The sequence below is a fragment of the Girardinichthys multiradiatus genome, chromosome 1 (assembly GCF_021462225.1).
Source record: "Girardinichthys multiradiatus isolate DD_20200921_A chromosome 1, DD_fGirMul_XY1, whole genome shotgun sequence".
In the NCBI taxonomy this organism is placed as follows: Eukaryota; Metazoa; Chordata; class Actinopteri; order Cyprinodontiformes; family Goodeidae; genus Girardinichthys; species Girardinichthys multiradiatus.
The window spans coordinates 20,716,124-20,741,647 of record NC_061794.1 but is presented as its reverse complement, the minus strand read 5'-3'; the positions used below and the strand labels follow the sequence as shown (position 1 = coordinate 20,741,647).

Below are 25,524 nucleotides of genomic sequence, written 5' to 3'. Positions count from 1 at the left end.
GACTGGGGGTATAAACAATCAAATATTTTCCTACATTACTATAGAAATTGTTGATTTATTGTTGAAGGTGTGACAACAGAAATATGTTGCTTGCAAAAAATGTGTAATGTAAGTGTTCAGCTTAACAGTGGAGGGAAAAAAAAGCAGTATTAAAATCTATGAAAAATGAACACTGTGACTTCAAAAAAACAGTATAATTTATTGAAAAAGCCACATGATTTAGTAACAGGTTAATGTTTTATGACTTATTTTAAACTTGAATAGTTTTTCTATCTGAACGTTTGGGAAAGTAGTTTGCCTTTAAAAAACAGAAATTGTTTCAATGATATAAAAGTTTAATCCATTTACTTATTTAATTTTAGTAAAACTAAATATTTCAAAAAGTATAAGTAGATAAGTAGAAGTTGTAAAAAGAAGTCATAGCCCACTACCATGAATGAGCCGTATATTGGAAAAATGTAATAACTAAAATATAAACTATCAGGAAGGAGTTAGTATTCAACATGAATGTGCATTCTTGTGTGAATGCTTTAAAGCATTCATGCAAGAATTCTAATTAATTCAGGGGACATCCCTTTATACATCAAAACAAAACCAGTCGAAAAGCATTCAGTGATGTATCCATTGCTAACCACCCCTTATGCTGACAGGATGAAACTGGACTCATTGTCAAACTTTACCTCCAGTGTTGGCTTTGATGTCTCTACTTCCCATGAGAAGAAGTTGGGTGCATTTAGCTTGACTTGTCTGAGCTCATAATACCCAAGTTCTTATAATTTTTACACTCCAGTGACTGCATGCTTCGCCAAGGAACTGTGTCCTCTGCATCTTTCAGCATAAATCACCTCATCCTGTTTGCCTACATAATAGTCTATCACATCCAAGATCTTCTGTATGACTTTATGTAACCTGAATTGCCCTCTATTTTCTCTGGGACGTGCAGTCAAACAATGCAGTTACCTCTCCTCAATTAGCCGTCAGTCATCCCCCTACTGGAATTCATCAAACCCTGCCTACCTCGTTTGTCTGCTCTTCGTTCCTTGTCTTAATTCCATATTTTCAGCCCGAGAGAAATCTATTCTGACACGCATGATTACAAGAAAGCCTTTCACTGTCCTTTCCCATCATACTTACTCAGCTGTGATGGAGCCTAATTTAGCTCAATAGAATATGGAGTATGAAATTCTTTATTATCTATATGTCTTTTTCCCTGTGTCCTGTGTGTGGTGGGATTTTTGCTAGACAAGACAGCCTTTTTGTTTCCAGTTAGTCATTCAGATGGTCAATAAATCAGTCATTGCATATGGGAAAACAGGCCCTAATAAATGTGTTTTTGGTAACCATACATAGAAAATCAGTGGCGCCAAGCTGAGAAACTTTAATTGCTTGTTCTCACTTAATCATACATTTCTGATAATTCCTTGATAGAGGCAGCATGTTTTAAGCATCAAAATGAGACAGCACTTATTTGACATTTATAAGGATACATTAACACATAAGTGTGGTGTGTAAAGAAAAGGAACATGTTGCACTCTAAATATTTTCTTACAGTTCGAATAACGCTGTTGTTGTCCTCGGCAATCAATTTGTTTCTGACTGCCACTGTATGCAACAGGACCGAAGAATAGGCACTCTTATGAAATAATGTACTCAAGCATGCAGAGAAACAAAAATAGATTGCAAAAAAGTATATGTATAAAGCCTGCTGTAAAAAATATTTTTTATGAAAAAGCATCTTCTCAGAGGGGCTCTTCATTGAAATTTCTTAGCAATTTTTCTTTATAGGGAGTAGTTTATAACTCTTAAAAAGCGCAAAAAGCAATAACCACAAAACACAACTGCTAGGAAGCATCTTATTAATCGTAATAAATTACCAGCTTGCTTACTTAAGTGGAATCTAGAGGATTGTAGATTGGCCTTTTCCCAGTAAGCTGAAGATAGTAATGAAGCAGATGAATGAAGATGGTGAATCTTATTGTCAACCTTGTCTCTTCCTTCTTCCCCAACACAGCAGGTAGCTCAGCTGCAGCTTTTGGAAAGCCTGCATGGTACACAGAAAATAACATAAACATGTATTCTGTGTTGTTGTCCTTCCATCTGTTTCATAAGGTGGAGGAAAAAGTCGTTTACACTGTTACAATTTGTGATTGAGCTCCTTTATACGTCTCACATTTAAAAATTAAACCAAGATGGATTTAGATCATTACTTAGGAGTGAATCCTGTTGTGTTTGTTAGAACCTCTAATAAAGAGGTGGTAAAATGCATATTTTATTAACTCGTGCAGCACTTTCAGAGCACATTTGCACTTTAACAAAAGCAATTGAAATATACTTTTAATCAACACTGCATTTTATAATGGGACCAGTGTTGTGCATGAATGCATTCATAAGAGGAGCTCACATTTTTGAAAATACTGTTTTTTAAGTGAGGAACATGGAGATAACTTAACTCATCCTGATGTCATTTAACAGTGCTCAGTGGGGGATGAACAAAAGATTTACACTCTGTTTTCTCAGTGCAAGCTTTGGATATTTTACAAAGAAAGAGCTGCAGCATTTTCCCTCCAAAGTGTGCACTCAGTGTCTGCTGAGTGTGTGTGCGTTTGCATATGTAGGCCGGAGAGATGTAGCTCAGCTTTAGCGAGGTGCTATATTGGTAATTTAGGCTTCTGTGTCTCCCTTTGCTTTAAACTTGACTAGCCCAACCTTCCACCTCACTTTGTATACGAGAATATGAACTGAGTCTTGCAAACTCTAATGAAACTATTAAAATATGTGACTGAGAGCATTTGTTTTTCAGCCATTATATAACACATTTTATGTGAAAAAAGACAACAGGAGAGAATAAAAGAGATGGCAATGGCATAAACCATATGCTTGGTGAATGACGTCGTGACCTACAGTATGTATGTTTTTAAACTCTATATTAGATAAATTAAGATAAATGAACAAGAACTAGTTAAAGTAATGAACGTAGTTCAAAATATTTAGGTGGTGAATTATGAATATGAACATGACTGGCTGGAGTTTAGTTCTGAGCTAGTTCCTATTAAAGATTAACTTTAAACTTTCCTTTTAAAGCTTATAGTTAAGAGTGGTTTAGGTTATCCTGACCTATCTCTGTAGTTATGCTGCTATAGGCTTAGGCTGTTGGAGGACATAATGACCACTTTCACCCTCTTCGCTACATTCTCATTCTACTCTCCAATTTTGAATTAAATGCTGTTATTTCAGTTTTTAACTTTTTGTTCTCTCTCTTTTCTCTTCCTAGAAGCTACACCTGGCCTGACTTTGTATCTACCTGCGACACTTTCCTGGAGAGGGGCATCGTCCAAGCTTCTTCTGCCAACAACTTAATGCTCACCTTCTACTGATACACTTGGCCCTGTCTTTCAGTGTTTAACCCTATTTTTCTCCTAGACATAGCTACTGACTGAGCTTTTACCGTGACTAACAGTATATGCTCTCTCATACTCTAAACTTGAAAACTGGCTCAGAGTTGATCTGTTTTTTCTTTCTAGATGAAACCACTAAAGGAGCTACATCCATTAACATTTACTTTTCCTTCCCATAGAAAGTACTCCTGGATCAGTGCTTCTGTGTTCTCTTTCTGTCTTTCTGTCTCTCCTCTGTTCTCTCAAACCCCCAGTCGGTCGTGGCAGATTGCCGCTCACACTGAGCCTGGTTCTGCTGGAGGTTTCTTCCTGTTAAAAGGGAGTTTTCCTCTCCACTGTCGCTACATGCATGCTCAGTATGAGGGATTGCTGCAAAGTCAACGCCAGTGACTGTCCACTGTCTCTACATGCTTATCTGGGAGGAGGGAATGCTGCACGTCACTGACTGGATGCAATCTGCTGGGTTTCCTTTGATGGAAAACCTTTGAACAAATTTGAATAAAAACCTGAGCTTGACTGAAAGAATTTATGTTTTTGTACATTTGAAATGGTTTTCCTTTCCTCCTAAGTTGTATTGTGTAAATTGCATGTGTCTAAGTATTTTAAAACACATTTTCAAAAGTTCCCTTAACGGTTAAACTAAAATTAAACTTTAACACAGCCAAATGAGTGACGTAATGTTTCAAACTTTAATAATTGGTTGAACCCTTTATGTCCATTATTGCTGTTCCATGCACTAATGGTTAATAAAAGTTCAAGCTTTGTTTTGCAGCAACGTTGTAGGGGGATACATTTACTAAGGCACATGGCTCGGAAGCTGCAGTTGAGAAAAATGTGCTTGTCATATTGTCACCTATTTAATAAATCCTGAAAGCAGAAAGTTTATTTAGACAAAAATAAGTGTTGCATCCACTGCAAACCATAAATAAATCTGACACTAAATCAATTATATTATCTCCTGCATGCACAGCACAGTAGCAGAATAAGAAACAGTAAATACTTTAGAACTTTCAAACTCGTTTGTTCTCCTTATTTCATACTCTTGGTCACTTCTTTCTCATTAAGGTCAACTTCTTTTTGTTCCTGCATATAGAACATGAGCTGCCATCATTCATAAATGACATATTTATTTAGGGATGATGGATGGCTCAGGATTTGCATAGGAGATCAGAAATACAACTACAGCACCTAACTAATCAAAGTACTGTTTATGTAGGCCAGGTGATTCTTTTTGGCTTTTCCAAAAGCATTGTTTACACAGTTATGGGAGTGTGCAGCTTTTACTTTTACTTACCTATTCAAGTCTTCATTTTGATGCCCAAAATGTTTTGGAGAAAGGGACTTCTGGATTGTGATCTGCAGAGGAGAGACAATGTTTACCAACATCAGTGCAGCTAGTTATCGTAGCAATTGAAATGTTGAACATGCATTACACAGCAGAGTGGGTGATTATTTATACTTTGAAAAGCACTTGGAGGGCAGCTGCTGGCATGTCATATAGGGGCATGAGGGTAATAACTCAGCATCTGAGAAAAACAAATTAGCAAATCTAAGCCAGAACAAATCTGAAGTCAAATATGTGGTAAGATTCTAGCAAAGCGATCATGCAATGACAGATATTGTCTGGTCTTACGTCTATTTTAAGATGTCAGCAGTCTTGTGAAGTGGCATATGCGTGTAGGCTATTTTTTGAATTGGGGTCGGTTTGTCTGGGGTTTTACATTCATTATGGTAATTATCCATGGCAGCAAGCTAAGCCTCCTGCATGTTGTGTGTCCACTGAGCTGGCAACATAGGAGGGGCATGGCCCACACTCTGAATTATTGCACACAGTGCTTTCCTCATATATTTGCAGATTCATGCTATAGGCATTCCCTCTCTTAATACTTTCAGTGTCTAGCTGCGCTGGGGTATTGGCCATAAAGGTGGAGTTCTGTAGCTGTAGGCATCAACATCTCTCCACCAGCACCTCAAGAAAAACAGAAGGGTATTATCAGATGAAGGGACAAACTCTTCAATCAGCCTTTGACTATAAATAACCTCCAAACAAACTGACATTCATTCATGAAGTGAAATGGAAGCTTTGAGAAGAGCTGCCACTCTGTTGACAGCTTGTTTTTAATCTAATTCGATAATCCAACATCACTGCATCAATGTCAGAACATCCTTATTTTCTTCTTTTTATAATGTCACATCATGTACCCTGAACAATACCATTAACATCAGTTTTTCTCTTTACATAGAAAAGCTTTCTTGAAACACACAGCTGTGTGAAATATTTCAGTATATTTATTTATTAAACTTATTTCTTGGTCCTGCTCATTATATTTCCATGCAGAGCACTTATTTGTTTACGTATTGTTTTGATATGATTTTGTTGATATTTTGGTTTGCAACATTACATTGCTGCTATTATTCAGTTGTTGTACTATCAACCATTATGATGCATCAGTCTCATGATACAGTAACTCGTTCTTCCACTTATATTGGACCAGAATACGGGAGCAGCAGTGTTAGCAAAGATGCATAGACTTCCCTCTCCCGACACACATTACTAAGCAGGAGTTCCTAGAAGCTCTGATCAGTCTAAAAAGTAAATCATAAACTTAAGAAATGCTTCTAAAGTTTACAAACATTGTTAGTGGTACAGACAAGTAAGACACTGGTGACTTTGGAAAAAACAAACATTTGGTTAATGTGTGACTTAATTAGTAGGGCAAATCTTGTGTTTTGCATAATCACCACAATAATTCTTTGTTGAAGTTTTTAAGTGTAAGAATTGTCTGCTGCAATAAAAGTCTATTTTGTTTTAAGCTTCTTCCACATCTTTACCAGGAGAGACAAAGAGTGTAGAGCACAGTCTAAAGTCTGCTGTGAAAAGAAAAATCTTGAGGCTATTTCCCCCCTATTAGGATTTTGATTTAAGTAGCAACAAAATTCCCCTCATACAAAGAAAAGTATCAATCTCTCTGAATTAATCAGTTTCCTTTCTTATTAATTAGTCTAGTAAAAACTTTAAAAAAAATCCACCAAAAAACCCGCCTAATTACTGCTTATAATAATTAACCTCAGTTCAACTAGAGGAGATCAGTTATCTCCCAGAGCTATTATGTTTCCATCCAGCTTCTGCTGGAAACTCAATCTTTGCAACAGTGTGCTGTGAAATTTGCTACCTGTGATTCATCTAACATGAAAAATGAATTGATGAGTTGAGAATTAAATTAATTCACATCTAAATATGGAATGTAAAAGCAATTTTTTGTGTGTAAAGAAGCATTTATATAACACAAACTGTCCTCCCAGTAGTTGTGATCTTTACTGTTTTTCCCTTTTGATTTGTTAATGTGATAAAACTTTCTAAGTGCAATGTATTCATTACCAGGACCTAATTTTTCTATGGAGTTTTGGAAAAACTGAATGAAAACATGCTCTTGAGTCCTGTGATGAGACATAATTTATGATTTACAGACAGGAGGACTTTGTTCCATCTCCTTTTAATTTCAAAGCACTTCTTTTATATGATTTTCAGAGAAACAAGGTCAGAATTGCTGCCAAAGATTTTCATCTCCTCTTTTCATGTGTTTGTATTTTGTCAGCTCTTTGAGAGCAGATGACTAACGACAAAGAAAGATCGACAAGCTGCAGCTTCAAGCGGCAAGAAAGATGTAATTTATACCCGTTATTAGCCGGTACAACTTCCCTCTACACTTATTACAATTCATTGCTAAATTTATCACTTTTCTTCTGCCATTTTTCTCAGTTTTGATCTATATTCCAGGCTTGAGAGTTGACATTTATAGAAAGGAGAAATGTTGATAGATTCCAGGCGTGTATAGAGGGAATGGATATGGATCTTAAATGATGATTTATTAAAAGCAGCATGAGGTGAGTGACTGAAAAAAGGCTCTGCAGGAAAACACACCTACAGTACACATGCCTATTTTAGTCTAGTAGGTTAACAAACTGTTGGAAACTTGTTAGCTACCCACCACATACATATTGACTTTTTCCCTACAAAAACCCACAGTTTTGTTTAAATTGAATTTTGTGTCCCTGTAGCAATTGATCTGCAAAGTATATACCTGTGGAAATAAAAGCAGTGCTGTCTTTGACAGTTAGACTGCAATATAAGATTTATTGTTGTTTTTGCAATGGAGGAATATCAGGCACCTCCGGCTGTGTGCCACTCCCGCCGCTCTTTTCAGCTTTTATTTACCTTGTATCTATGTGATAAGCTATCAGTAAGGCAAGAGAAGTGAATTTGCTGCATTCTTAAAAAAAGTATTTAAATATATGTTTAAATATTTGTTACTTTCCTGCGTTAATTAGCCTCTCTCCTTCAGTTGCTCTGCATTTTTCGTGCCACCAGCTGCCTCACATTTCACCTGATTAGATCTTCCTATTCATTGGTCATCTCTCCGCCCTGCCTCTTTATTCATGCTCTCAGGTTTTCATTGCTCTCCACTGGATCCTACTGTTTATCTTACCCAGTCTGTTCATGACTGTTTGTCTCCATAACGCTGTTTGCCTGCCATGTTCCATGTCTTGCCTTGTTATGTAAGTTCATTTGTTCAGTCATTATTAAATATTCTAACTCACCATGTGGCTCCCACGCTCCTGTTCACACGTTGGTCCTGCAAAACCTCAGCATAATGACATAAGCTGTGTGCGAAACAAGGAATTTGACTTTTTTTCCAAGCGCTTATTGTGTATGTACAGCCACTTTTGTTTTTTAATTTAAAAAGAAAAGAAAAATGAAAGGCAGGCTCTGGCATTGCAAATATGCTTACTTTGTTTCATATCAGAATAGCTGACTACTCAGGCTGTACGGTGTCTACAGTGTTCATCAGAGAGATAGTCTGGGGAAAGACACTGACTCTGTGGCAGCTGGTTTTTGCAAATAGCGCTCTGTAGCACTGAACTGAAGGACTAAACAGTTTGTGTCCGGGAGGTGTGGGGTCTGATGTTAGCAGTTCTTTTCCTGACCCTAGGCCCGTCTGTTGTGTTATTTGGTTTTAATGATGTTGTTTATTCACTAATTTATTCACTAAACATCTGAGGCCTTCCCAGAGCAGATAGATTTATACTGAGATTAAATTACACACAGCTGGACTCTATTTACTAATTAGTTTATATCTAAATAAATAAGGTTTCACTGGATTTTTTTTTTTTAGGACATCAGAGTAATAAGGCTGAATTAAAATGTATTACATTGTTGTGATTATTATTATATTATTTAATTAAATAATAAGTCAGCTTGTTAAGTGTTGTCCTGTGAATACCCACCCAACAAGGCGGTGGTATTAGGACAATAGAGAAAAGGGTGAGTCAAGCACTGGCATTGCTGAACATCAACACTCTGCACGCACATGGAATAAATTCACACAATTTCTTAAAAATACAGGAATTTATAAACAAAAATAATTCAACTCAAAGTCAAACATGTTTCAATCAACAAACTCTTTACTATCCTAGAACAATTCAACTAAAACTACCAAGCAAAATGAAAGAATAAGGAAGACACACTATATACAATATGAAAAAGTGTATCAAAGATGGTTAAAAACCATGACCAAAAGAGTGATCCAACATTACCATTACACATTATTTATGTTTGAGAATCCAGCATTATCTCAAGGAATCTGGAAATAAGGTTAAGTTAGTCATGGAACCAACGTAGGCAATAATTGGCATACCTTCAAACCACCAATCACACTGTAACATCAGATAAAACATTATATTAATAAAATATTTCAAAGAATGATTTGCTAAATAAAATCAACCTTCTGGATGACTTATTCTCAATGGCATTTAATAAGATTCATTTAGTAATATTTTAGGAATTATTATTAAGGAAATATTAAAATTGTCATATTACGCTTTGTATTTGTCAAACAAACATGCACGTCAACGCTTTGAAACAGCATGGAGAGTTGAAGAGTTTTTCTTTTAATAATAATAATAAGAAAGAAGAACAACTTACATGGGTAAGCCAGACAGTGAAATGGACATGGAGCCAGTAGGCAGCAGGATAGTATACAGGAGGAACCAGTGACAACCAATGAAAACCAGAGAAGATACATACTAAGGGAAGTGGAATATGGACCAATCAACAGTGGAGGCTAATCAGGGGGAGAATCAGGAGCAACTGGTGGAAGGTAGACTAAAAAACTACTAATGGAGAATGACTAATTAACACAAATGAGCATGTAGTGTAAACAATTAAACTGACCCAAGAACATAAACAAGGGGGAACCAGATCTAACGAGGGAAGTAACAGAAGCTTAACAGAATGAATCTTTTAAGCCTAAATGAACTGAAATAAAGCAAGTGAAGAACATGGCAGAGCAAAGAAGTTAAACAGAACTCAAACCCAAAACCTAACATAGGCAGATTCTGACAAAAATAATTGTTATGGTAATATTATTTTGGATAAGAACCAACAACCTTTCTGGATAAATGATTCTTAATGGTGTTTAATTAGCTATCACATTTAGTAAAATAATATTTTATATACAGTATATTATTTCCTAGATTGGAAGCTAACAACCTTTCTGGATAAAGCCTATGGACTCATAAAATGGCAGCGGGTCAAGCGTTACCCCTGAATTGACCGGCGCTAGTCGTTACTGATTACAGCTAACAAAGGAAAGCCTATAGCTTCCTTAAAGTCGAACGTGTACCTTAAAATACTATTAATACAAGGATTAAAATGCATAAATGTTGACGGCGTGATATGGCCAATCTGTGTTTAAAAGAAATCCCTTTAAATAAAGTTTTCTTAACTTTACAACACAACACAGAACAAATCATTAGCCGAGCAGCTATTCTGCTAGCACCTAGATAGCTGAGTTTCTCAACACAAACAAAAGCAAATGTTATGAAATTAACATTGTTCAGATTATTATATTCTCAACTAATTTTCTCTGCCCAAAACACCACCTGTTATGTGAACCGTGCTGAGGAAAAGGCTTCTGTAGGCCTCAGAAGAGAATATCAAGCTTGTTTTAATTACCCCCTATTTATGAATGAATATGGGTAGTCGAACAGCAGATCATAACTTAACTTTGTCCAAGTTGAAGAGATATGCCTGCAAGCCTGCAAGGAGACATTCATGGACTTTAGTTCTCCTGTCTGGTTCTTGCCTGAGATCTGCATGGAAAGAAGCCACCATGTTGGAACACAGTGTTTTTGTTCAGACAGTGACGTTACAGGGATTTAGCTATGATTCCTCCTCTTGCTGGGCTGGGTTAGGCGTAGGTTAGTGTGATACTGAAAGGTGTTGGAAAGTTCTTACCGGCATTGTTTACAGTTCAGAGTCCATGTTCATCCATGTCATAACCCATTGATGAAGTCTCTTTCATTAGACTGTCAATATACAGGTCCTTCTCAAAATATTAGCATATTGTGATAAAGTTCATTATTTTCCATAATGTCATGATTAAAATTTAACATTCATATATTTTAGATACATTGCACACTAACTGAAATATTTCAGGTCTTTTATTGTCTTAATACGGATGATTTTGGCATACAGCTCATGAAAACCCAAAATTCCTATCTCACAAAATTAGCATATCATTAAAAGGGTCTCTAAACGAGCTATGAACCTAATCATCTGAATCAACGAGTTAACTCTAAACACCTGCAAAAGATTCCTGAGGCCTTTAAAACTCCCAGCCTGGTTCATCACTCAAAACCCCAATCATGGGTAAGACTGCCGACCTGACTGCTGTCCAGAAGGCCACTATTGACACCCTCAAGCAAGAGGGTAAGACACAGAAAGAAATTTCTGAACGAATAGGCTGTTCCCAGAGTGCTGTATCAAGGCACCTCAGTGGGAAGTCTGTGGGAAGGAAAAAGTGTGGCAGAAAACGCTGCACAACGAGAAGAGGTGACCGGACCCTGAGGAAGATTGTGGAGAAGGGCCGATTCCAGACCTTGGGGGACCTGTGGAAGCAGTGGACTGAGTCTGGAGTAGAAACATCCAGAGCCACCGTGCACAGGCGTGTGCAGGAAATGGGCTACAGGTGCCGCATTCCCCAGACCTGGGCTACAGAGAAGCAGCACTGGACTGTTGCTCAGTGGTCCAAAGTACTTTTTTCGGATGAAAGCAAATTCTGCATGTCATTCGGAAATCAAGGTGCCAGAGTCTGGTGGAAGACTGGGGAGAAGGAAATGCCAAAATGCCAGAAGTCCAGTGTCAAGTACCCACAGTCAGTGATGGTCTGGGGTGCCGTGTCAGCTGCTGGTGTTGGTCCACTGTGTTTTATCAAGGGCAGGGTCAATGCAGCTAGCTATCAGGAGATTTTGGAGCACTTCATGCTTCCATCTGCTGAAAAGCTTTATGGAGATGAAGATTTCATTTTTCAGCACGACCTGGCACCTGCTCACAGTGCCAAAACCACTGGTAAATGGTTTACTGACCATGGTATCACTGTGCTCAATTGGCCTGCCAACTCTCCTGACCTGAACCCCATAGAGAATCTGTGGGATATTGTGAAGAGAACGTTGAGAGACTCAAGACCCAACACTCTGGATGAGCTAAAGGCCGCTATCAAAGCATCCTGGGCCTCCATAAGACCTCAGCAGTGCCACAGGCTGATTGCCTCCATGCCACGCCGCATTGAAGCAGTCATTTCTGCCGAAGGATTCCCGACCAAGTATTGAGTGCATAACTGTACATGATTATTTGAAGGTTGACGTTTTTTGTATTAAAAACACTTTTCTTTTATTGGTCGGATGAAATATGCTAATTTTGTGAGATAGGAATTTTGGGTTTTCATGAGCTGTATGCCAAAATAATCCGTATTAAGACAATAAAAGCCCTGAAATATTTCAGTTAGTGTGCAATGAATCTAAAATATATGAATATTAAATTTTCATCATTACATTATAGAAAATAATTAACTTTATCACAATATGCTAATTTTTTGAGAAGGACCTGTATAGCATGGACACGATACTAGGTGAGAATTGGTGCAGAGTAAATTTAAACGGTTTTCTTCAACTCTGTTCTAACTACAATGTCTGACCTTCAGACAGCAGTGCCTTTTTGTAAGACAGTTTAAAAGAATCATACATTCTACCATGAAACCAGAGGTGATATAAATCATTGTTTTATGCTTTTCAAAGCCCAACAGCTCCATTTCTCATCCACCTCCCACAAGTTTTGACTTGTTCATAGCGACTGAAATACTCAACACGACTTCTAAGCAGCCATTTTGTGCTCCTACAATCTGAACCAAAGATGATGTTTTTTTGCTTTTTCTAGTTGGTTTGGTTTATTGCTCTTATTTTTGTTCTCCTAGATTTTTCCCAGAACACTTCTCAAATAGCTTGGTTGAATGCTTTAATTTCAATTAGCCATGAAGTCTCAAAGTCTGGTGAGTCCTGCTCAGATTTTGTCTCAACATTCTTACTTTTACAAATGGCTATTTGGTCTGTTAAGCAGCATAAATCATAGTCAGAAGTAGCAAAACGTGTAAAAGTATAAGACCACAAGGTGACAGTGTTTTTGATGTTCTGAAGAACCAAAGTGGCAACAGGACATCGGCAGGCGCATAAAGGATGGATGCATTAAATAAAACAAATACTAAACTTACAGGACACAAAGGAAAACTCAGGAACCAGGGCTGATAACAGGACAACAGGTGAACGGCCTAACAGGATAACAGGGCAACAGGAGGGTAAACATACGACCTGACAATGAGGGAACAGAAAACATGCGAAGCTTAAACTCAACATAAATCAGGTGAGTGCAATCAAACAAACACAACACAGGTGCGCAGGGAGACCAGAGGAACAATAAAATATCTAACAGAACCTAAACAGAGAAGAACCAGATCTATTAGGAAATATAAACAAACTCATCTAACACAGGAATCCATGGGAGTGATCTAAACACAAGCATAAAATGATAACCCTAAATAGGAACTGAAATAGCAACTGAAGAACGTGGGGAAATAATTTTTTGTGGTCCCTGATTGCAGTGCAACCTGAAGAAATTTGGCCCTCCAGCAAATGGAGCTGATGCAGATGGACACATTTGGTCATTGTTCTTTTCTATTTTGTTTCATTAAAACATTGCATGCTTAATTTATTACTGAGCAGGTAAAAATGAAAAAAATAAAAATAAAAAATCACAATAGTATTATCTTTAGTTTTTAACTGGAAACAAAAAGTAAGGCTTTTGAGTACTTTCAACTTGCCAATTTTAGCCCACTAATTTAAGGATTTCCATTTCATAATTTTAATTATTCTAGTTCATTCTTAGCTCCAGGGCATAACAGTGCAACTTTAATGCACAAATACATTTGCATGCTATGAAAAGTAACCATCAGAACACAGTTAAAAAGTTAAAACACCTCTTCTTTATATTTTACTCATACAAATATAGAGTTATTACTAAAGAGTTAATAGAATTTCAAGCATCACTATTTGCTCAAAACTTAAAATAATGTAAGTTTATAAATCAATCCCAGGTACAGGCTACAAACTTTTTTGAGTTTTGATTTTTAAAGGTTTTTTATTCATTTTCAGAGAATGTGACTTGCAGCAGCAATTAATTTAGAGGTTATAAGGTTTTGATGAGGATTTTGTGACAAAATCATATGTCAATACCGGCTGGTTTTATTGCTGCTGAACACACATGTAAGGATGCTTCACAGGTATTCTAAAAGGGACAGAGGTCCTAAACCTAGACAGGGGTGATGCTTAAAAAGCATATATAAAGCATATGTAGCATGCTTTCGTTATGAATATCATTACCTTGAGATGAAATGCAATTCATGGATGAGGCTTTTATAACTGCTTTTAGCATCATAGACTCCCTGGTACTGTCACAGTATGAGTTCATTGAAGACCAAAACTGCAACAGGACGTCGGCAGGTGTATAGATATGTTTTATGAAAATAAATGATGAACTTACAGAGACAAATGAAACAGGGAAACAGCAATGGAGAACTTAACAATGAAGGGACAGAAAGCTGGACCTTAAATACAACTGAGGTGAAAAGGACTACATGGAAAACAGCTGGGTGCAATTAAAATACAAATGGTTGTGGATCATGACAGCTTCATTACAAGTTGTACCTTTTGACTTGATTGTTAACACAAAAGTGAATCAGCCAATCACATGACAGAAATTCAATTCATTAAGGCATCTAGATGTGCTGAACTTTAATGGAGCAACAGAATGGGGAAGATACGGTATTCAGGTGACTTTAATGTAGTTCATGTTAGAGGTGCTGGTCTGATTATTTAAAAAATGTTGATCTATTGGGTTTTTCAAGCACAACCATATTTAAGGTTTACAAGGAATAGTCTGAAAAACTGAAAATATCCAGTGAGCTGCAGATGTATGGACAAAACGTGTTGTTGATGTCACAGGTCAGCAGAGAATAGGCAGCATGGTTTGAGATTACAGAAAGGCAGAAGTAGCTCATATAACCACTTGGTGTAACACCACAGGGCGACACAGAGACATAGAGAACAAACATGCACACACACTTACTCCTACAGGCAATTCTCTAAACATGCACATTTATGGATGGTGGGAGATAGCTAGAGTACCCAGAGAGAACTCATGTATGCACAGGAAGAACATGTAAATGCCATGCAGAGAGACCTTGGCTGGGATCCAAGCCCAGGACCTTCTAGCTGCAAGGCAGCAGTGCCAGCAGCTGTTTTTGTGTTTTTAAATGTGCCTACTTTTGCTTTTTTCTTGTTTTTACTGATATTCACTTAGTTTGTGTTTTTACTACTGTAAACCAAAGTTCCTCTTTTGAAGGACAATAAAGGTATAGGAAATTAAATATGAATCTGGAACAACGTTGCCTGAAGAGTCTTGATTTCAGCTGTGACTATCAGATGGTAAAGTCAGAATTTATAACAACATGAAGCATGCATTTTTCCTATCCTGCCATGTATCAATGATTATCGTAGGTGGTGGAGGTGTAATAGAGTGGGAGATATTTTCTCTTTGGACTCACTCTTGGACCCTTTACTACCAACTCAGCACTAGAGCTTACTTGAGCATTGTTGCTGACCATGTCCATCCCTTTATGACCACAGTGTACTCATCTTTTGATTGGTACTTCCACCAAGCATAATAATGCACCATGTCACAAAGTTCAGATTATCTCAAATTGTTCTTCAATGGCCTCCACAGTTCCCAGATCTCAGCCCGATAGAGCACCTTCGCAATGTGGACCTAAATCTTTGAGAATGTGCCTGAGTCTATGCCATGATGTTCTAAAGACAAAATGAGTCCAACCCAATACTAGCATTCTGTACCTAATAAAGGGGCCAGCAAGTGTATATTACCCAAACTACAAAAAAGAGTCAAAACATGAACGGATAAATTATATTTAACTTTAGAAAATTGTATTTGCAGTTTAAACTCAGCTGGTCTAGTTTGACAAACATCAAACATTTTATTGTATTGTAATGTAATGTAATGTGACAATCTAAGTTGTGACAGTCTGGACTACTGATCAAATATCCTGACCTAACGGGTATGTGAATACAAAAATAAAAACACTTTTCCTCAGTCTGAGCTGATAGAAAGAGTGAAAGCCTTTAAACGCTAAATAGTTTCGCTCATGGTTTCTATGAGTTCAGTAGAAAGGCTGAACAGACAAGATGCATTAATTCCTTTCGTGTATGGTGTTTTCTAAAAATCTCAAGAGGTTCATCACGCTTGCTTTGGCCGGAACATGTTTTCTAATTACTGCTTCTCCCATTTGGCTGACGGAGAGGCTTTGAGACCAATAATGTTGTGACATTTTATAATGAGTGATGCCAGAAATGTAAGGCTTACATTAGGTTTATCACTTCATGTGTGACCCTGACGTAGATGGAAAGCGGTTTGAAGCTGTTAAATGCTCTTTATACATGAGTCATATCTTTTTGTTTGTTTAAATGTTGCACATTGGACACCAAGGTCAATGGAAGAAGTTTAACCAAGCAATCAGCCTGCAAATATCCACTTGGTCAAAAGATGATTAAATCTACACCTGTTGTAACATCAAAACTTGCATATTACATACTGTAGTACATTTTTTAAAATGCAATTGCGTAGGGCAGTTATTATTATTTCTTTTTGGCACTATATTCACTATCTCCTTACAGAACAAGTGCGAGTGGAGAACCTTTGTAGACAAAGAAAGACTATTCATCAAGCCATCTTGAGTCAACTCCAAAGAGTAGCATCCATCTACTTCCTCCTCCACACTAGCTGCATAAATAGCTGCAGCGATAGCTGATTGATAATTATCCTTATCTCTAAATGTCTCCTGTTACATGGAAACAATTAAAGGGAGAGGAAAGTAGGAGCTGGCAGGCAGAGGTCAATAGGAGGACTCCTACATTTCATCCAGCACGCTTTGAGAGACGGAAGTGCCACAGTGTGACAGTCCCCGACCCCCAGGTGAGATCTGAGAGGAAAGATAAAGGCAACTGACGGGCAGAAAATTGGCAGATAATTGCAAAGGCTAGAGGGGCACATTTTGTCTACCCTTGTGTCTTTCTCTCTGTAATACGACACACACATACATCAGTGCACAGACAATAAAACAGTGGCATTTCAGGGGTTCCACAATAAGCAGCATGCACAGGAAGGCGTTAAATTACCTGCAAACCCATTTCTACCATAATGCCAACAGTTGCTGTTTGGGGTAGCTTTTAATTGAGAAAGCACTCATTAAACGTGCCATTTCAGAGAAATATGCTCCAAAGCTTATAAATGACAGCTTTGTGTTTGTGTTGTCACACTATAATCACGAACTTCATTGTATGTTATGGAGATTTTATATGATGGAACATTGTGAGGTAAAAGGAAAATTTACAAAAGGTTTTATAATTTTTTTAACCGAAAAATAAATAAAAGATCTGTGAAACGTTGTGCATTCAGTTCCCCTGTCTCAACACTTTTTAGAGCTCCCGTTTGTTGCAATTCCAGATCTTTTAGGGTATGTTTTAGGGTACCAGCTTTACATATCTAGACACTAAACGTTTTGCCAATTCATCTATATGAAACAGCTCATGTTCAGTCAGATTTAATGTAGAGCACCTGTGAATGCCAATTTTCAAGTGTTGCCACAGACTGAATTATGTTTTGACTTCAGTTTGGCCATTCTAACACATAAGGGTTTGATCTAAAACATTCCACTGAAGCTCTTTCTGTATATTTTGGGTTGTTGTCCTGCTGGAAATTCAAACTTCTTCAGTCTCAAGTTTCTGCAGCTCCCTATGACTGATCTGTATTCATCTTCCCACCAACTGTAAAAGCAGCCCCATAGTATGATTCTGCCCCCAGCATGCTTCACTGTGGTGTGTTAATAGTGATGTGCTGCATAGTGCTGTGCCGGTGAAGTGTTTTGCTGAATTTTGTTTTACCTGAGCATGCTCTTCCACTGTCCACAACGCTGTTCTTCCTGCCACTATTACACAGGGCAGATTTGAGGAGGACAAACAATAGCTGCTTGTTGATAGATTCTCCCACTGAAGCTGTAGAAACCTTCGCTTCCTTTAGTACTATGGGCCTCTTGGCCACAGACTGTCAGTTTAGGTGGATAGACAGGTCTTGGTAGGTTTGCAGTAGTGCCACGCTCCTTCCATTTATGGACGGTGGATTAAACAGTGCCCAGTAAGATAATAGAAGCCTGAATTATTGTTGTATACCCTAACTGTGCTTCAAGTCTTTCCACAACTTCATCTCTGACCTGTCTGCAGGGTTCCTTTGTCTTCATGATGTTGTTTTCCTGCTTATGTTCTCTAACAAACCTCTGAGGCCTTCACAGATCAGTTGCATTTAAACTGAGATTAAATTACACACAGGTGAACTCTATTCAGTAGGTGGCTTCTGAATGCATTTAGTTGTCCTAGGTTTTATTTATGGGTATAACATTAAAGCATGATGAAAACAAATTCACACTACACTTTTATTTTTTCCTTGCACTTCACAATTATGTTGTGACTATGAATCTGAGAATATTATTTCATATTAATATTTTAATATTTTATCAAATAATATTTCAGTCTATTAAGAGTTGTTCTGTGAATACCAGCCTAGTAAGGTGGTGGTAATAGGACAAAATCAAAAGGGTGAGCCAAGCACTGACATTATTGAACAGCACAACTCTGCACACACATGGAATTAATTCACACAATTTCTTAAAATACAACACTTTATTAACAAAAATAAGTCAACTCAAAGTCAAACATTTCAATCAACAAACTCTTTACTATGGTAAAACAATCCAACTAAACTACTAAGCAGAATTAAAGGATAAGACTAATGTGCTATGTTCAATATAAACAAGCTGATTAAAGATGGTTAAAACCATGACCAAAAGAGTGATGCAACATTACCATGCAATGTTTATATTTGAGAACCAAGGATTATCCTGAAGAATCTGGAAGTTAAGTTAAGTTAGTCTTGGAACTAATTTAGGCAATAATCAGCATACCTTTAGACAACCATTCACAATACAAGATTAGATAAAATATTTTAATAAAATAATGTTTTAAAAAATGATCTGCTGAATAAAACCAACCTTCTGGATGACTAATTCTCAATGGTGTCTCATTAGATGCCATTATTTATTAAAATAATATTCAAAGAACTATTATTAAGGAAGTGGTAAAATATTCAAGGAAATATTTTGGAAAAGAGCCAAATCTTTCTGGAGAAATTGGGGCTTAATCGTGTTTACCTAGTTATCAACTTTAGTAAAATAATGTTTAGGGAACTATTATTTACTAGATTGAAAACTAACAACCTTTCTGGGTAAATATTCTTTAGCAGGCAAGAACGGTGTTCTTAGCTGTTAGCAGTTAAAGCTAACAAAAGAAGCTGATAGCTTAGCACCAGAATCAAAGACACACCTTTAAAATACCGCTAATAAAAGGGTTGAAATGCTTAAGCGTGGATGGCGCTTTATGATCAATCTTCTGTGTTTAAAATCACCCTTTAAATAAAGTTTGTCTTAACTTTAAAATCACACAAACACAGAACACAAAAATGAGCATGTGTGCTGCAGATAGCCTGCTAGCACTAAGATAGCAGAGTTTCACACAAACAAAACCAAACTTCAGAAAATGAAAACATTCAGATCATTTTACCCTAAATCTCTCTGCCCAAACCCTAACCTCGTTTGAAACATGTTGAGGAGGAGTTGTCTGGGTGACGATGACGTTTGAAGAAAGCTCTGTGAACAAAAGGGTTCAGCTAACCTCTGGAGCAGTGACTGGGCGGCCGCTCTGTTGGGCCGACCAAACTGCAAGTTACCACGGTGACGCGGCTCCTGTTGTCGTCCTTTCAGACCGGGGAAAACCACTCCACTCGGCTTTGTAAAGACAGCGTCTCTGGGGAATTCTCTGGAACACAGTTTGCTTCTGCAGGCCTTAGAGAGAAAGTCAAGCAAAATGCTTATACCTTAATTTCCCCTTTTCCACAGGAACCTATGCCAGGATCCTGTTTGTGGATTTCAGCTCTGCCTTCAACACCATCGTCCCAGTTCTGCTACAGGAGAAGCTCTCCCAGCTGAGTGTGCCCGACTCCACCTGCAGGTGGATCACTGACTTCCTGTCTGACAGGTAGCAGCGCGTGAGGCTGGGGAAGCACGTCTCTGACTCCCTGACCATCAGCACCGGTTCCCCCCAAGGCTGTGTTCTCTCTCCTCTGCTCTTCTCCCTGTACACCAACAGCTGCACCTCCAGTCACCAGTCTGTCAAGCTTCTGAAGTTTGCGGACGACACCACCCTGATCGGACCCATCTCTGATGGTGACGAGTCCGCGTACAGATGGGAGGTGGACCATCTGTTGGACTGGTGCAGCCAGAACAACCTTGAGCTCAACGCTCTAAAGACAGTGGAGATGGTTGTGGACTTCAGGCAGAACCCAGCCCCACCTGCCCCCATCACCCTCTGTGACTCCACAATTGACACCGTGGAATCTTTCCGCTTCCTGGGAACCATCATCTCCCAGGATCTCAAGTGGGAGCCAAACATCAGCTCCCTCATCAAGAAAGCCCAGCAGAGGATGTTCTTCCTGCGGCAGCTGAAGAAATTCAACCTGCCAAAGACTATGATGGTGCACTTCTACACAGCCATCATTGAGTCCATCCTCACCTCCTCCATCACCATCTGGTACGCCGCTGCTACAGCCAAGGATAAGGGCAGGCTGCAGCGTGTCATTCGGCCTGCTGAGAAGGTGATTGGCTGCAGTCTACTGTCGCTCCAGGAACTGTACACCTCCAGGACCCTGAAGCGGGTAGGGAAGATTCTGGCTGATCCCTCCCACCCCGGTCACAGACTCTTTGAGACTCTCCCCTCTGGCAGGAGGCTGCGGTCCATCCGGACCAAAACCTCACGCCACAAGAACAGCTTTTTCCCATCTGCCACCAGCCTTGTTAACAAAGCCCGGAAACCACCCTGACATTCCCCCCCCCCTCCCCCTCCTGCTTTACTTGCACTGCCATACTTGCACATTGATCACCTGCACTGTTGTATTGCTCTTGCATCTTATACTGCTCTATACTTACTCTCACTCACTTAAAACTGTGCACATATATTTATATTATATTGTAGATATGTTTATACTGTTTAATTTGTATTGTATTGCACCGACTACGGCAAAACAAATTCCTTGTATGTCCAAAAACGTACTTGGCAATAAAGCTTTTCTGATTCTGATTCTGATTCTGATTCTGATTCATGAATGAATACCAGATACACAGACAATAATTCATTCTTACTGTACTCAACTTAGTGCATATGATTGTGGGATCGTATGACACTCTCGGATCCAGTTGAAGAGTTTATGTCTGTTTGCCAGTAAATAGATATTGGCGCGCTGTGCCTTCCCTATCCCGATGATCACCGGTGTGGAAGAGAAAGACTTGTGGGAGACGTGTGGGTTTTAAATGGGCAGTGGCATCATGGGAAGTTACCCCGTTTCCTGGTTGTGCCTAAAGTAGGTTAATGCAATTTATTTTGAAAGTTCCAGAAAAGTGTGTACCACATCTTTCATGTTGTTTCCATGGCTGTGGGTCCCAACAATTATGTATGACTTTCTGTTAGTCTAGCATAGAACATCCAATTTCAGATGGGATAAGCACTTTTGCAGGGCACTGTATAAAAATACTGAATTTTCCTAAGTATATTTATATAGTCCCAGCTGGTTGACATCAGGTATGTGAAATGGTTTCATCTAAAATTGGTTTCACATTTTGCTGTTTGTTGTAGTAATAGAGTTGGACTGCTGGGAGACCTAGAAAAAAACAGGCAAGACCTGTCAATGATCCATTGTTTTCAGCAACAGCAGAGAAAGCCTCTCTTTTGACCAGAGGACAAACACAGATGTTTACAAAAGAATAATGACATGGTTGTTTTTGCAGAACTTACACCCTCTGAAAGTTGTTCCCAGTTTTCCTCTAGTCCTTTGTTTGTGAAATCTGTTCAGTTGGATCTGTATGTTTTGTGATATTACCTGCTTGAACAAATTTGGTTGAAAATTCTGGGTTAATAACAGTGATATGCTAAAGCTAATATTGAGGTGGGCCCTGAGAAGCACTGCTAAAAAAACTCTTAATGATATATTTTACCTTCCAAATCATTGATGGGATGGGATATCCCATGTCTTGGCCTGGATCTGGTTTCTCTGCCTGGTCCGTGAGTGAGAACAACAAATCGGACTTATCATCATTCATCTGACTTCTGGCGTCTCCTTCTCTGCACTTTGGTCCTACCCACAACTGCACATTATGACATTAGGACACAGCCATATGGACCAAGCGAGAGAGAGGTCGATCGGGTTCAGAGCTGGAGAGGAGCTGGAGAGGAGCTGTTCTGGCGCTACTCCTGTCTCCTCTCCTCCAGAAGCTCACTTTGGGAGAGGTTGGTGGTGGCGAACATGTTATTGGACTGGCTGGAGGTATGGGGAGGTTTCTTCCCCCAGAGTCCCCTGACTCCTGGGATGGTGGAGATAGAGAGACAGAGAGCTGAGATCGGTACGCTTTTTTCATTCCTGGGACTCCGGACTCCATTCCTGGCTCCTGTTCCGGCTCCAGAGGAGCTCGGGAACGAGCTGCATCCACTCCAGGTTCCTGTTCCTAAGCCTGTTCCAGAGGGGTTTGAGGAGGAACCGCCTTCACTCCCAGATCCAGGACCTGTTCCTGGTCCTCATCCGGAAAGGTCCGTTGACAAACCGCCCTCACATTCTGTTGCTGTCCGTGAGGGGTTCGGGGACGAACTGGCTCCACTTCCTGTTCCTGTCCCGGGGGAGCTCGAGAATGAGCTACCTCCACTTCCTCTTCCTGTTCTGGAGGAGATCGAGGGCGAGCTGCCTCCACTTCCTGTTCCTGTTTTGGAGGAGCTTGAGGACGAGCTGCATCCACTTCCTGTTTCTGTTCTGGAGGAGCTCGAGGACAAGCTATCTCCACTTCCTCTTCCTGTTCTGAAGGAGCTCAAGGACGAGCTGCACCCACTTCCTCTTCCTGTTCTGGAGGAGCTTGAGGGCGAGCTGCCTCCACTTCCTGTTCCTCTCCATAAGGGGTGTGAGAACACACTTTCTCCATCTCAGGCGCTCCGTTACAGATCTTCATGGCCTCGCCAAGGTTTCCAGCGCTTTCTGCACCACTCTCCCGAGCTCCACCTCTCCGCGTGGCTGACCTCCTGATTAGCATCTCCGAGAGTCCTGTACACGCTTCTGGTCCCATTGTCGTCCTTCTGGACCCTGGGTCTCGCCGGGCCGTCCCGGCGGACAGCTGGGGGAGCTGTCCGCCTGAACTCTATGTCTGCACAGGCCGACCTCCGGGCCGTTCGCCTGAACTCTGAGTCTCGCCGGGACATCCTCCCGGTCGTTCTGCTGAACTCTGTTTTGGTTTGGTTTCTGGCCCTGCTCTGGGTACTTCTTTGTTTTTTTGCATTTCCTGTTTTTATATATATTCCTTAGTTGCCTTTGTTCCCGGTTGTGTCTTGGGTCGTACTTATCTCTATGTCCTGGTCGTACCTGGTTGTGTATCCTATGTCCTGGCCTGGTTCTGGTTTCCCTGCCTGGTCCGTGAGTGAGAACAATAAATCTCGGACTTACCATCATTCATCTGACTTCTGGCGTCTCCTTCTCTGCCCTTTGGTCCTACCCACAACCGCACACTATGACAAATAAATACTAATCTGGTGGAAATTATATGTTTGTAAATTCTCAGGTTCCAATATTCTGTTAATTTCATTAATTTAGTGGACACACAAAGTTTCTCAACTAAAGGCGTACAGATCCACAAAAACCCATTTTAGTCTAGAGAGGATATTGGCACTTCAACAAAAATACAACTTCAGAGCTTCCATAATAGATGGATCTGAGAGTGGAATTATTGTTCCATAGGCTCTTTTCTTTAAAGGTTTTATTTTCTAAAAATACTTGGTCAGTGCTAGAAAAGTATATGTTTTGTGCAGGCTGGTGTTACCTGAAAAATAACAATAGGACTCAATTTCTGCTTTCCTCTGTATACATCTATGACTCTTTTCACTGTTGGAAACCACAATTCATGGCATCATCCCCTCTCAGAGCATAAATTCTTGCTCACATAACAACTATATTTCCTCTACTTTAAACTGAGTGTTTTTGTTGTTTTGTTTTGCCTTAACCATAGCTTTTTACTTTATATTGCAGAAAAGTCAGTCTACATAATGTTATCTGTGTTTTTCATGTTTCAGTTGGAAATGAGAGGTGTTTTGGTGATTGTGATATACAGAACAGAGCACTGCATAACTACTCATACCCTTTGAACTTTCTCATTTTGTCACATTGCAGCCACAAACTTCCATTTCATTTCTTGGGTACATACCTTTGGAGGGAAAATGAAGAGTGGCATGATCTTTTTTAATCTACCTGTGTGAAATTTCTGTTCTGTGAACTCCTTAGTTGTAGAGAAGTTTAAATAACGGTTTGGTTATAAACAAAATATGTAATGCTTTGAACATCTTACAGAGCACTGCTTGGTCCATCTTTTAAAAATGGAAAGAATATGGCACAGCCTACCGAGACAAGGTAATTTATTTAACTGAGAGGTCAGAGAAAACATTAATCAGACAGGCATATAAGAGGGGGGAACTGCAAAGACTCCCAGCTCAGTTGGGACAGTATTTTGACAGAACAATGTTTTTTTTTTTTTGTTTTTTTTTTTTTTTGTGTGCATTCCACAAATCATGCCTGTAAGATAAAATAAAGAAGTATCTTTAAGGCGTATCACAAGCTAGATGGGGTTTACGGCAAGCATGTGGAAGGTGTTCTTGACCAAAACTAAACTTTTTGGCCAAGATAGTAGCAGCTTTGTCTGGAGAAAAACCAGCACTGTACATCATAATGAACACACCATTGTGATGGTGACATATGGTGGTGGCAACATCATGCTGTGGGGTTGCAAAGAAACTTGTCAGAGTTGATTGGAGGAAGGGTGAAGCTATACAGGCAATGTTCATTGAAAGTCTCTTACTTGTTAGCTGTAGTTTCAGGTTGTCCTACAAAGTAATAACTCATTAGGGATAAATGTAAATACATTCACAGCTTTTAGATTTTTGTTTGTAAAACAAAAAAAAGTAAACCATGTATCTTTTTCTTTCCACTAACCTGAAGCTTGTGATTTTAACAGAAATTAAATAAAAATACAGTATGAACAATTTGAAGAGGCATGAATGGTTTATGGCAAAGTAGTTGTGAGCCCTGTCACTACACAGAATATTGTATTTCTTTGTGCCTTTCTCCAGATGTCTTCAGCGACATCTGGAGATCCTAAAGATGAAAATGTTTGATGATTTGTCAGCTGGCTTTCTTCCTCGTCTAATAATGTTATTAATTGATAATCTGGCCAGTGCCGAACCTGTCACTACTCTTTTCCTCTATAAGCTTCTTTAGTTACCCCTTGGAATGAACTTTGTGTAATAACAGATTATTAGGCTGACTTTGTATTTCTGGTCGACTCAAGTACCAAGACAGACATCAAAGCTTTCAAAGACTATGCTTGTCTGCCATACATGAACATTAGCGGTATTTTGTGTATTACAGGTCATTGCAAACATGTGTTTTACACTGCAATCGTTTAAGCCTGAAAACACTACACAAAAT

The 25,524-nt window shown here is 39.1% G+C and overlaps 1 long non-coding RNA gene across 2 annotated transcripts; it reads right to left on the bottom strand.

Annotated features, from left to right (window-relative positions):
* Positions 1-1,362: 1,362 nt before the first annotated feature.
* Positions 1,363-13,096, bottom strand: LOC124875353. 2 transcript variants are annotated; one of them, XR_007040022.1, is made up of 4 exons: positions 13,001-13,096; positions 4,855-4,921; positions 4,690-4,751; positions 1,363-2,041 (listed from the first exon to the last, which is right to left on the bottom strand). It is a non-coding gene; the product is annotated as an uncharacterized LOC124875353 (long non-coding RNA). The 2 variants fall into 2 exon arrangements; XR_007040021.1 differs by lacking the exon at positions 13,001-13,096 and adding an exon at positions 9,379-9,509.
* Positions 13,097-25,524: the final 12,428 nt, after the last annotated feature.